Source organism: Bufo bufo, chromosome 4 (genome assembly GCF_905171765.1).
Source record: "Bufo bufo chromosome 4, aBufBuf1.1, whole genome shotgun sequence".
Lineage (NCBI taxonomy): Eukaryota > Metazoa > Chordata > Amphibia > Anura > Bufonidae > Bufo > Bufo bufo.
In genome coordinates, this window is record NC_053392.1 from 404,681,887 (window position 1) to 404,696,219 (window position 14,333).

Consider the following 14,333-nt stretch of genomic DNA (forward strand, 5'->3'; position numbering starts at 1 on the left):
TTGTGGAGGGAGGGAGCGCCCTCCCATCTCCATTGGGTCCCCATCACCGCACCACGGCCTTCCTTAGACATCGTGCTGCCTTCTCTGTTAGCCTGTTAGATTCAGCCCCCTGGATCTCACAGGCAGGAAGGCTGTAAATGTATTACAGATGTATTGTAATGCATTGGAGAGGGGATCAGACCCCCAAAATTTGTCAGAAAAAAAAGTTTAAATAAAGTTTTGCATAATAAACAAATAAAAGTTTCAAGTAAAAAAAAAAAGTGTTCTTTTCCCATAATTAAGTAATATTTTAATTTTTTTTTTAAATAGGAAAAAAAAGGAAAAGTATACATATTAGGTATCACCACGTCTATAAAAATATCACATGATCCACCCTTTCAGGTAAACGCAGTAAAAAAAAAAAAAAAAAACGGTGCCAAAACAGTCATTTTTTGGTCACCTTCCCTCACAAAAAGTGTAATACCAAGCAATCAAAATGTATATGTACCCCAAAATAGTACCAATCAAACCGCCATCTCATCCCACAAAAAATGAGACCCTACCTAAGACAAATCGCTAGAAAAATTTTAAAAAATATGGCTATGGCAACACAAAAACAAGATTTTATTCTGTTCAAAAATGCATTTACTGTGTAAAATGTAACAAAAATAAAAGACACATTAGGTATTGCCGTGTTCGTAACAACCTGCTCTATAAAAATATGACATTATATGCCCACAGGTGAATAATGTAAAAAAAAAATTGAAAAAAAATTCTAGGCCAAAACAGCCATTTTTTTCACCTTGCCTCACAAAAAGTGCAATACCGAGCGATCAAAAAGTCTTATCTACCCTAAAATTGTACCAATGAAAATGTCCCCTGATCACGCAAAAAATGAGCCCCCACATATGGGGTATTTCTGTAAACTGCAGAATCAGAGTAATGCATATTGAGGTTTTGTTTGCTGTTAACCCTTGCTGTGTTGCAAGAAAAAAATTGATTAACATGAAAAATCTGCTTAAAAAATTACATTTTGAAAGTTATTACCACATAAAGGGACACATGTCATATTTGCAAAAAATGGCCTGGGCAGGAAGGTGAAAACAGGCCCGGAGTAGAAAGGGTTAAAATCATTGCAAAAACTATTATTATTTTGGTAGTCATGAAAATACAAAAGGAGCAAAAGCAAACACAATGTAACAGTGCCCTACAAATATATAAAATATATAAACTAATGCTTTATTCACTATATAAAATGAATATAAGATACTTAGCAAATATAGTTTGATGAAAATAGTCTGATCTCCCTGAATTCATTTGAGGCCTGCTGTCACAAAAAGAGGTAGCAATGCATATAGAGCAGACACAGTATATATGTAGTACCTGCATTCTTTAAATTAATTTGAGGCCGATTGGCACAGAAAGAGGTATCGTATAGAGTAGGTTCCCATCCAGAAAGAGATCACCTTGCCATGGTTGATGGGCAAAAATGATTATTTTTTGTTATACTCAGGAGCTTAACCCTTACCCTGCCTTCCTGGAAAGATTACTGTTATATTAGATGAAGGTAAGCAGTGTGACTTGCAACTGCAATAAACAAAAGTTAGTGATCAGTAGAGGCAGCACTTGCAGGCATGCACATCAGTTTCCTAATATATATATATATATATATATATAAAATCAATGAAGAAGACCGGCACTCGCTGTTGATAATTCTTTCTTAAAGAAAGAATTATCAACAGCGAGTGCCGGTCTTCTTCATTGATTCTACATTGGGACGCCATCCCATAGACTCGTGCACCGTGACCATATACAGCAGTGCCGACCTGTGATTATTTTATATATATATATATATATATATATATATATATATATATATAGAAAAGGAAAATCCAGCGGGAGCACCAGCCAGGATATGGGTGCAAGGTCCGACGTAGGGTAACGGCAATACCCGATGATATAAAGACGAAAAAGGTTTGAGGAAGGCTCTTGTGAGCCGAAACGTCGCAAGTTTGCCATACTATGGGTGATTAAAGTCTTTTATTTCACTACTATTCCGGAGTGCAGTCCTACCTTTTTATATATATATTAGATGTTCACCCCAGGCATATATGAACTTATTCTGTTATTCTGATTAGTACTGCCCTACTACACCCTTTGCAGCCACATGGTTTTATGTGTATCTTGCACAACTGACATGCATCCATATCTATCAATTTTAGTTAGTCTTTTGGATATTTTTCTACATGCTGTTGATTGAGTATTTGCTCTGCAGTGACAGTCATCTTCAGTAATTAAGGTTCTTCATACCAGTGGATCATCTGCATGACTGCTACTGAAAAAGATATACTTTTGCGTTTTAAGTAACTTGACCATCTGCCGTAAACTTAACACATTAATTTACTGCTAGCTCTGCATTACTACTTAGCATATCATGGGGAGTTAAATTAAAGCTTGTGAATTGTATTAGGCTGAAATATATGAAGCTTTTAAAGTCCACAACCTACAGGAACAACTATCTTTGTAAGGGAGACAACCTACACACATTTTAATGCAATTAAAAACACAATAGAGACACTCAATTTAAAATGCCTTAGTTGACCCATCATCATCTGACCTCCCACAAAATGGACACTTCTAGACAGTAATTCCATGTAAATTGAATTAATTTGTTATGGATGCTATTATAAAATAAAAGGCAAGTTGAAATGACTGTCAGAATGCATCAACTTTGCGAAAAATAAAAGTGTAACTATGGATCAATTTCAATGCAAAGTATAGATCTAGTGTATAAGTCAGCATTTCTGTTACACTGTGCAATCAACTTTGGCCTAGATGTCTTGAGTCCATTAAGTATTGCTTAAGCACCTTATAATTGAATAATTATGGAATAGTTTAGCCTTATCTACTTTATGTTTTATCATTAGAAAATGTTTACTTCAAAAATGCTCGTAAAATATATAGTAAATACACTAATTTCTACTCATATGTCCACCATCTTTAGGATTCCTGAAGTACGGGTTGGCCCACAAGTAGCCCGCCTCCAGCGATAGTATGACAAGATGAACGAGCAAGTGGATTTTTTTTTTTATTAACCACAAGTCACAAAAGATGCTGAAAGTAGTCCCCGTTCATGTCTATTCATCTTTGGGAACGTCGGTTGATGTTGTCTGATACTGCTTGCAGCTCTTCAACATTGATGCTGCGGATAATGTTTGTGATGTTTTCCTTGAGTTCATCCAGGGCATGTGGATTGTTAGTGTACACTTTGTTTCAAATTTCCCGATAGATAAAAATTGCATGTGGACAAGTCTGGGAAATGTGGTGGCCATAACCACTTGCTTACAGTTTGCTCCTCTGTAAACAGTTCCTGAACATCTTGCCCCATCTTGTTAGAAAAAGCAGGACATCAGCCAACATAATCCAATGTGCCCAAAGATGATGTGAACAGGGACCACTTTCAGCATCTTTTGTGACTTGTGAGTAATTCAAAAAACTATCCACTTGCTCATTCATCTTGTCATACTCGCTGGAGGTGGAGCTCCTTTTTCGTGGGCCACCCTGTGTAATATGGCTTGTTCCTGCATTCTTATATTGGTAAAAAGGCTTCACTTAGCTGAGCTACAATAATCCATCCTGGCCACTACACTTTCAATGGAACTGAGCTTATGGCTGCGTTCAAAGTGCTAGTTCTGGAGCTGTGAAACCGAAGGTTGTCAGGAACTGCTGGACCATGATGGAGAATCCCAGAAGACAACTTTAGAGTACTGTATAAAAAAATGCATTTTGTGTATGTCTCCCCTTTGCTCCAGAATAATTAGAGCATTGTTTTTTTTGTATAGATGTATTAATGATTATAACTCTTCTACACTTGTTAACTTCAGAAAATAATCATGGTGGGCTTACATGGCCAAATTTTGGGTAGATTATCAGGATGAATGTTTGTATGAAATGCTTATTCCAGATAATAGGACCAAGTAGAGGTGCTGCAGATCACCTGATAAACTAGCAAAAATGTTTATTTATCAGGTGAAATGATCTTGGTGCAAACACCTCAATCATTGTTTTTGGGCAGGCATCACTTTTCCTCATACAGTGGAACTTATTACTGCATGTAAATGTAGCTCTTCACCTTCACTGATGAGCAGGCATTTATTGTGAGAGAACTTTTCTTAAAGGTGTCCTAAATATAAATCTTTAGAAGTGGATTTTTTCATGAACTAAACATGCCCTATGACTGCACATTTTTGGAGAGAAGTCCTACAGTATCTGTTAAGTATATTAACCCCTTAACCACCTCAGCCCCCCTAGCTTAAACACCCTTAATGACCAGACCACTTTTTACAATTCTGCACTACGCTACTTTCACGGTTTATTGCTCGGTCATACAACTTACCACCCAAATGAATTTTACCTCCTTTTCTTTTCACTAATAGAGCTTTCATTTGGTGGTATTTCATTGCTGCTGACATTTTTACTTTTTTTGTTATTAATCGAAATTTACCGAAATTTTTGCAAAAAAATGAAATTTTTCACATTCAGTTGTAAATTTTTTTAAAAAAAATAATACATTTCTATATAAAATTTTCTCTAAATTTATTGTTCTACATGTGTTTGATAAAAAAAAAATGTTTGGGTAAAAAAAAATGGTTTGGGTAAAAGTTATAGCGTTTACAAACTATGGTACAAAAATGTGAATTTCCGCATTTTGAAGCAACTCTGACTTTCTGAGCACCTGTCATGTTTCCTGAGGTTCTACAATGGCCAGACAGTACAAACACCCCACAAATGACCCCATTTCGGAAAGTAGACACCCTAAGGTATTTAATGATGGGCATAGTGAGTTCATAGAACTTTTTATTTTTTGTCACAAGTTAGCGGAAAATGATGATTTTTTAATTTATTTTTTTTTCCTTACAAAGTCTCATATTCCACTAACTTGTGACAAAAAATAAAAACTTCCATGAACTCACTATGCCCATCACGAAATACCTTGGGGTGTCTTCTTTCCAAAATGGGGTCACTTGTGGGGTAGTTATACTGCCCTGGCATTTTAGGGGCCCTAATGCGTGAGAAGAAGTCTGGAATCCAAATGTGTAAAAAATGCCCTGTAAAATCCTAAAAGTACTCATTGGAATTTGGGCCCCTTTGCCCACCTAGGCTGCAAAAAAGTGTCACACATGTGGTATTGCCGTACTCAGGAGAAGTAGGGAAATGTATTTTGGGGTGTATTTTTACATATACCCATGCTGGGTGAGAGAAATATCTCTCTAAAAGTCAACTTTTCCCATTTTTTTATACAAAGTTGTCATTATAGAGAGATATTTCTCTCACCCAGCATGGGTATATGTAAAAAGACACCCCAAAACACATTGCCAAACTTCTCCTGAGTACAGCAATACCACGTGTGACACTTTTTTGCAGCCTAGGTGCGCAAAGGGGCCCAAATTCCAATGAGTATCTTTTAGGAGGGCATTTGGATTCCAGACTTCTTCTCACGCTTTAGGGCCCCTAAAATGCCAGGGCAGTATAAATACCCCACATTTGACCCCATTTTGGAAAGAAGACACCCAAGGTATTCCGTGAGGGGCATGGCGAGTTCATAGAAGGTTTTTTTTTGGCACAAGTTAGCGAAAAATTTTTATTTTTTATTTTTTTTCTCACAAAGTCTCCCTTTCCGCTAACTTGTGACAAAAAATCAAATTTTACATGAACTCGCCATGCCCCTCACAAAATACCTTGAGGTGTCTTCTTTCCAAAATGGGGTCACATGTGGGGTATTTATACTGCCCTGGCATTTTAGGGGCCCTAAAGCGTGAGAAGAAGTCTGGAATATAAATGTCTAAAAAATTTTACGCATTTGGATTCCGTGAGGGCTATGGTGAGTTCATGTGAGATTTTATTTTTTGTCACAAGTTAGTGGAATATGAGACTTTGTAAAAATTTCCGCTAACTTGTGCCAAAAAAATGTCTGAATGGAGCCTTACAGGGGGGTGATCAGGGAGTCTATATGGGGTGATCACCACCCTGTCATTGATCACCCCCCTGTAAGGCTCCATTCAGAGGTCTGTATGTGTTTTGCGGATCCACGGATCGGATCCGCAAAACACATACGGACGTCTGAATGGAGCCTTACAGGGGGGTGATCAGGGAGTCTATATGGGGTGATCACCACCCTGTCATTGATCACCCCCCTGTAAGGCTCCATTCAGAGGTCTGTATGTGTTTTGCGGATCCACGGATCGGATCCGCAAAACACATACGGACGTCTGAATGGAGCCTTACAGGGGGGTGATCAATGACAGGGGGGTGATCACCCCATATAGACTCACTTATCACCCCCGGCGCGTCCACCCAGAATAACAGGGCCGCCGCAAAGACGCAATCCTGCGTACGGCGGTCCTGGGGTGGTTAAGGACCTTCGCCGCATATGTATGGCGCTGGTGGACATGACTTAAGGACGAGCGCCATACATGTACGGCAGGCTGATCAGGCGGGTGCAGGAGCCGCGCCCGCCCGTTCAGTGGAACGGACCCAGCAGTCACTGACAACCAGGCCCCTGCTGCATACGCCAGCATTGATGAAGACACCGATGCCGGCATATTAACATCTGTATTCCGCGGTCAAAGCCGACCGTGGCATGCAGAGGGTTTGCGAAGGGTACAGGTGCCCTGCTCATCTCCATTGGGTCCCTGTGCTGCAGTGTCGGGGACCTCAAGACAAAGAAGGCAATCTACGGAAGCATGTGATATCCAGCCCTTAGGCTGGGTTTCATAGGTAGCCTGTCAGCATAAAAGCTGACAGCCAATGCATTACAATACAGGTTGTATTGTAATGTTTTGCAGAGGGGATCAGACCCCAGAAGTTAAAGTCCCAGAGTGGGACAAAAATAAAAAGTGTTTTTTATAATAAGAAAATAAAGTTTCAAGTAAAAAAAATAATCCCCAAATAAAACACATAGAATCTAAAAAAAAACAAAAAAAAAACAGACATATTGGGTCCGTAACGACTGGCTCTATAATAATATCACATGATCCACCCCATCACCTGAACACCGTAGAAAAAAATATATATAAAAACTGTGCTAAAACAACAATTTTTTTGTCACCTTACGTCACAAAAAGTGCAACACCAAGCGATCAAAAAAGTCATATGCACCCAAAAATAGTACCACTCAAACAGTCATCTTATACTGAAAAAAAAATGAGCCCCTACATAAGACAGTCGCCTAAAAAAATAATTATATATATATATATATATATATATATATGGTTTTTAGATGGAGACACTAAAAATTCTTATTTTTTTCAAAAATGCTTTATTATGTACAACTGAAACAAACAACCAAAAAAAGTAGTCGTATTTGGTATTGTCGCATCCGTAACAACCTGATCTATAAAAATAGCACATGATCTAACCTGTCAGATGTACATTGTAAAAAACAAAAAATAAAAACGGTGCAGCTATTTTTTGTTACCTTACCTCACAAAAATTGTAATATAAAGCAACTAAAAATCATATGTACCCGAAAATAGTACCAACAAAACTGCCACCTTAGCTAGTAGTTTCCAAAATAGGATATTTTTTTGGGAGTTTCTACTATAGGGGTGCATCAGGAGCCTTCAAATGTGACATGGCAACTTAAAATTATCCCAGTAAAATCTGTCCTCCAAAAACCATATGGTGTTCCTTTCCTTAGGCGCCCTGCCGTGTGCCCGTACCGCAGTTTACAACCACATATGGGGTGTTTCTGTAAACTACAGAATCAGGGAAATAAATATTCGCTATATTGCTATATATTCTTGTTTTAGAATATGGCAAATATTCAAAAAAATGAAGTTATAGCAATATAGCGAATATTCGTAAAATACACATAGACTGTAATTTAACTAATATAGTGCTATAATCATTTTTTTTGTAGTCAAATTTTTTTAGTCTCTTCTGAACTTCAGATTTGAAAAAAATTTACACTATTAAAAAAAAAACTATAGCACTATATTAGCTAAATTGCAGTCTATATGTGTATTTTACAAATATTCGCTTTATTGCTATAACTTTGATTTTTAGAATATGACAAATATTATCGCAAGTTATAGCAATATAGTGAATATATTCGTTATTTAGAATGTTCGTCTTTTTTATTGTCAATGTACTGTTATTCCACTTTGGCATACTCCTCCCCGACAAGCGTCCCCATCACCATGGGAACGCTTTTGGGTTAGAATATACCATCGGATCTGAGTTTTCACGATCTCAGGGAAAAATCATATCCGATGGAATTTTCTAACCCACAGGCGTTTCCATGGTGACGGGGACGCTTGTCGGTGAGGAGTATTCCGAAGTTGATTAAATAACGAATATATTCGCTATATTGCTATGTATTCGTTTTTTCGAATATTCGTAGATATTCCAATAAAAAGAATATATGGCAATATTCAGCCGATCTCTAATAGTTTGATAAATTAAAATTTAGCTAGACGGGCTTAGAAGATTACCTCGGTCAGGCAGGCCAAGCAGGAAGAAGCACCAGTACGTCAACGGCCGGGTGCAATAATCGAAATCATGATTTCGATTTTTATATTTTTTTCGAATAATATTCAATTTATTATATTATTATATTCGCTATCGCTCTCCATAATTTAAATAAAGCGGGTAACGTAAACGTGTGTGAAAAAGCGTCTGACCTAATTTACAGTATTAGAACCGCCCAGTGACTGACCAGTGTGAACTACCCTTCATCAAGCCTTCATTACTAGTTGAACTTTAATTTAATTTAGTGAATGAATACAATGGCTACTGGAAGTACATCAAAAGTTCAGACACATTTTTGAGAAAGATGAAGACAACATCATATTAACTGTAAGTAATATTCTCTTAAAGCATATATGTTGTTTTTGTACATATTGCATGCAGCACAATGATTGTTCTGTAGATCACAAATTCAGAAATATTTGTAGATGCGATTATTATCTATATTGATAAGATTTTTTATAATTTTTTTGTCTGAAAGTCAATTCAACACATTTTAACTGGTTACAGTATATATTTTTCTAATTGGTGAAATTAGCATTCTTGTTTCGTCGGCGCACGATGTTAGTAGCATGTATGTATGGTCCATGGAAAAACTCTATCACATGCACATAGCACATCAATTTTCCTGCCACTAAATATTTACCACACACTATATAACACATACACAATATATATAGAGATTCTATTTTATAAGCAAGAGCTTTCTTAGTCTGAATGTAAGGTTTTACCGGTTCATTTTGCGTTACACAGGGTGCACTGCGGCGAGGTGAACCATCTATACATACGGTACCGTGCCTTAACAAGACAGGTACATCTCAGCTTACTTGGGCAATATCTGATTTGTGAGAGCCCACACACATAGAATCTCAATAAAATCTGGATTCTTAACAGTAACATGAAAATTTAAATTTGGCTTTCAATTTTTTTTTTTTCCGGATATATGTTTAATATGTGGTATACTAAAAATGTTTTGAATATATGCTTTCATCTTTATCCATCAGCAATTTCTTCTTCGGGGATATGACCGGACCACGAAAAGAAGGGACAAAATGGAGATAGTACTGTCTCTTCAATAAGAGTTATATGCCAAATATGGAGTGCGGCATGAAATCCCAGCCATCCCAAAAAAAATGGTGTGAACTCAAGAGGCTAAAGTACGATCGAGTAGTGGAGTACAGTTCAAGATTATGACCAGGTACAATGCTTAAATGAATTTAGTCCCTCTCTCTACAACACTCTGTAATGTATATATACAGTAATGCTGCTAATCCGTACCCGGCAAGGGTTTACTCACACGGGGCCCTTGTGGGGAACAGGCACACAAAATACAGTGACCAATCAATATACAGTAAGATATAACACAATCCCACATGAACAGTAAAATCTCTCCTCTCTATCCTGGAGATAATTGGATAAAGGGGCCAGACATGGTTCCATGCGGTCGATGACCAAGACCATTGTGTTTGCTAAATGTATCACAGGCAATATCCATTGTGTTTGTGGATTGTGTCACAGGCAATATCCATTGTGTTTGTGGATTGTGTCATAGGCAAAATGTGTTTGCTAAATGTATCAGATTCATAGGCAATATCCATTGTGTTTGTCGATTGTGTCAAGGGCGATCCATTGTGTTTGCTAATGTCCATTGTGTTTGCTAACTGCCTCACAGGCAGATAAGGTGGTTTTTGTACATTTAAAGGGCGAAATAGGGTTAACTAAATGAATAGCGGACGAAATGCAAGAGTCTGGGCATTCATAAAACAGGGGTTTTGTCACTTTTTTTTTTACAAATGATTACTTAATACCGATTTTGACATGTATGACGTAACCGGATGATTTTGTACATCTCTCCCTCCCTGTGATTGTATACATATATAGAGTTATACACACAGCGTGGGACCCATGTATGATGTCACCGGATGATTTCATACATTTCACACACACACAAATATATATACGTCTCGTTGTTTATATATACCGATATATATCCGAAGAAACCTAGGGAGAGAAACAACAGGAACAACCCAACCCAGCTAGGCGTGTCTTAGCTAACCTGACTAAATGGCTTGTTGTGTGCCCTAAGCCATGATTGTGGGTAGGCCTATAAGTGGGCAAAAACCAAGCCAAGTAGGGTAGAAAAGGAACTCGAATGGCATGTGCAAACTGATCCCCAAGCCAACTGCAAGGCGTCAGGGATCTAGAGCAAAAAATTTGGGGTGTATGAGGCAAGACCAGAAGGAGACCTACAACCCATCTTGTGGATGACAAGGCCAGAGACATGATGCTCAATATTGCGGATACTGCCTCAAAGCGGAATGGAGAACCGGGAATACGTTGTTAAATGGATCATGAAAACCAAATGAACCTTGTAAAGTTTTGGTTCTACGGCATACTGGCAATGCCCTAGCCTCAGGAGATCATGGGACCGAAACCTAACTGCCTAGACTATGCAGGAATGAGGGCCAAAAAGAACTATATAGATAGGAAGAGGATCCTTGAATAGTTCCCCAGACCTCAGATATCTGCTAGCCGTGGTCCGCGTGTTGTTCTACTGTGTGCCCCTGAGAATTGTTTTAACACTTGAGACGAGAAGACCGACCTACTATCTGAATCTTCTACCATGAGGAAATGCTGAACTTTGTCCAAAACCCGATTCAACGTGGTCGTAGGGAGTCTGAGGTTAGTGCGTAAAGAAGCTACGAAGCCATAATATACAAGATTCTGTCTATGCCCTCCCATGAGTGAGGGAATGCAATTGCAATGAAGCTACCGGCGAAAATGAATTCCTGGTCGTGGTAAAAAGGCAAAGACTTTGCGCGGGGACCTGGTTGACAAGATATGATCGACTACGATCAGAGACTGAAATGCTAGAGGGAATTACCCTACTTGTTCCTCCTCTGGCAGGACCTGAACGAAAGCATGAACAATTAAAGCAAGACAAAATATCTGCGTAAGACATGACAATGATGCTGTAGGGCGAACCGGACCAGTTTGCGCTCAAAACAAAGTGAGCGATCAACATGGATTATTAGGAAATTAGGGAAGCAGGTATGTATGTGATACATACGGGCCAAATCAGCCCAGATGCACAGATGGACAACCAACCAGGCAATCAGCCCAGCAGGACTGAAAACAGTCATCGGGCCCCCGAAGCCATGGGGCCGAGAATTCGTTATATATTTTATAGCCGGCTTGATAATTCCTGGCCGCGTTGGAGGAGAGGGAATGTTGTACCAGGTTCCTGGCGTGAGAAAGGAGGGACTCTAATCCATCACCCGGGAATTGAAGGCTGGGAGAGGGGACCCTGTGGGATCTGCTTCTGGCATCACCTGGAAAAAAAGGGGGTGACCCAGAAATACCGCACCACGTAGCCCGGTGAAGGACGGACCTGGCAGTGCCAGGAAAAAGTAAACCAGGAAAGGACAGGCATGGGTGAGACGAGTGTGAAAGAGTAGGTGGGCCTGTGTGGATCATGGGGAAGTATCGTAATGGATAGGAGGCTAAGCCTGGACTGATCCGCAGACAGCGGGAGACCCTGGAAAAAACCCGAAATAGTAGACATGCAGGGAGACCAGACCTGAACGTACCAGGCAGAGAAGGAAGAACAAGGCCTGGACGGACACGGGGTAATAATATATAAAAAATAAATCGAACATACCCGTTCCCAGGAGAACAAAATCTAATCAAGTCAGAAGGAGGAATAACTGAGGAGATGACAGCCTGGACGATCCAACAGACAGAGGTAGGTATGAGCCTGGGCGATCCAGGAGACAGAGGTAGGTATGAGCCTGGGCGATCCAGGAGATAGAGGTAGGTATGAGCCTGGGCGATCCAGGAGACAGAGGTAGGTATGAGCCTGGACGATCCAGTGGGAAACAGGAATAAACATAGCATATGAATAAATGAACATACACATACAGAACGGCCCTGCTACCACTACATATCAGTACAGATGATGGCAGGCAAATGGTCAGCGTGCAGTGACTGTGCATAGTGTCTAGGCTGAAGCTGTGTATTTCCAACCCAGGTGAGTCGTATTCATGTAAAACACAGGCCAGCATGCTCTCCAACGTGAGAATTTTGCACTGTATGACCAGCTCCTAGCAACCACAACAAGGAATAGAGGAGCTGGTTTAGCTGCAAGCCACTATCAAGAGCGATGTCAGTGTGTGTGAACCTGATCTGCAAATGCCGCTGTAGGAAGCATAGAGGAATCGGGAAGAGCGAGCACCGGTAAGTTTGGACAGCAATGACAGGGTACTGTGGCGGAGCTTAGGTGGTGGGCGGGGGCTTAGGTGGTGCTAGTCGGCGCTGACTGATTAATGCGCATAACAAAACACAAGGTGCATATTAAAATATATAACACTATATAACAACTATATAAACTGACTAAGGTCTTTGCTGCACTGGTCTCTGCTGCACTGTACCATATTTTTTTCCCTATATAAGATGCACCTAGGTTTTAGAGTAGAACAATAAGAAAATAATATTTTTCATTACACCTCAGGTCAGACCAGCAATCAGACTCCCAATGTTAATCAGACCTCAGATCAGACCCCCAATGCCTCAGATCAACCCCCCAACCTTTAGCCATCTATCAGCCCCCATGTCAGCCATCAGCCCCCCATGTCAGCCATCAGCCTCCCATGTCAGCCATCAGCCCCCCATGTCAGCCATCAGCCCCCCATGTCAGCCATAAGCCCCTCATGTCAGCCATCAGCCCCCATGTCAGCCATAAGCCCCCCATGTCAGCCATCAGCCCCCCATGTCAGCCATGAGCCCCCCATGTCAGCGATCAGCCCTTATATCAGCCATCAGCCCCCCATGTCAGCCATAACCCCCTTATGTCAGCCATCAGCCCCCTATGTCAGCCATCAGCCCCTTATGTCAGCCATCAGCCACCTATGTCAGCCATAAGCCCCTTATGTCAGCCATCAGCCCCCCATGTCAGCCATTAGCCCCCCATGTCAGCCATTAGCCCCCCATGTCAGCCATAAGCCCTTATGTCAGCCATTAGCCCCCCATGTCAGCCATTAGCCCCCCATGTCAGCCATAAGCCCTTATGTCAGCCATAAACCCCCCATGTCAGCCCTCAGGTCAGACATAAGCCTTTATGTCAGCCCCCAGTGCAAATAAAATAAAATAAAAAAAACATTTACCTCTCCTGCTCCTGCTCACCATCGTGATCCTCTTCATTCTTCTGTCGGCTGTGTATTACGGTGCACAGTGTGAGGTCACAGAGCGACCGCACGCTGTGCGCAGCCCTGCACAGTCGATAGACGAGCCGAGGACCAAGAAGCGGTGAGTACAGATCCTTCACCGCTTTCTGGTCCTCCTGTACTAATAAAGTGGTTCCATAATGGAAGCGCTTCATTAGTACCGCGTTAAAGACGGCCCTAATCGCCACGGCCCAGCAAACAATCTTCCAGGGCCCGGTCCTGGGCCGCGGACCGGCGGTTGGGGACCGCTACCCTATAGCACATCCTCCTAACAAATCCCTGTGTTAGCTCATGGTACCTTGTAACTTCTACTATTTCTATCAATCTATAACATTTGTTTTCGCATATTATAAAACCACAAATTGAGGAAAATACACCATGTGTATAATCATAATCCCAAGCAAATCAATACATCTCAGAATTTCTTGATCTATTACTTTGTTATGAATTCTGAGTTTTTGGTCTAAATTCTTAACATTGTGAGATTATTTACAGGGCTTCCCGTTCCATCAACAAAATGACAAAGACGCAAAAGGCCTGTTCTGAACGTGGTGCAGGTGTCGATGGACGAAGAGTCGGAGGAGCAGTCGGAGGGAGAGCAGG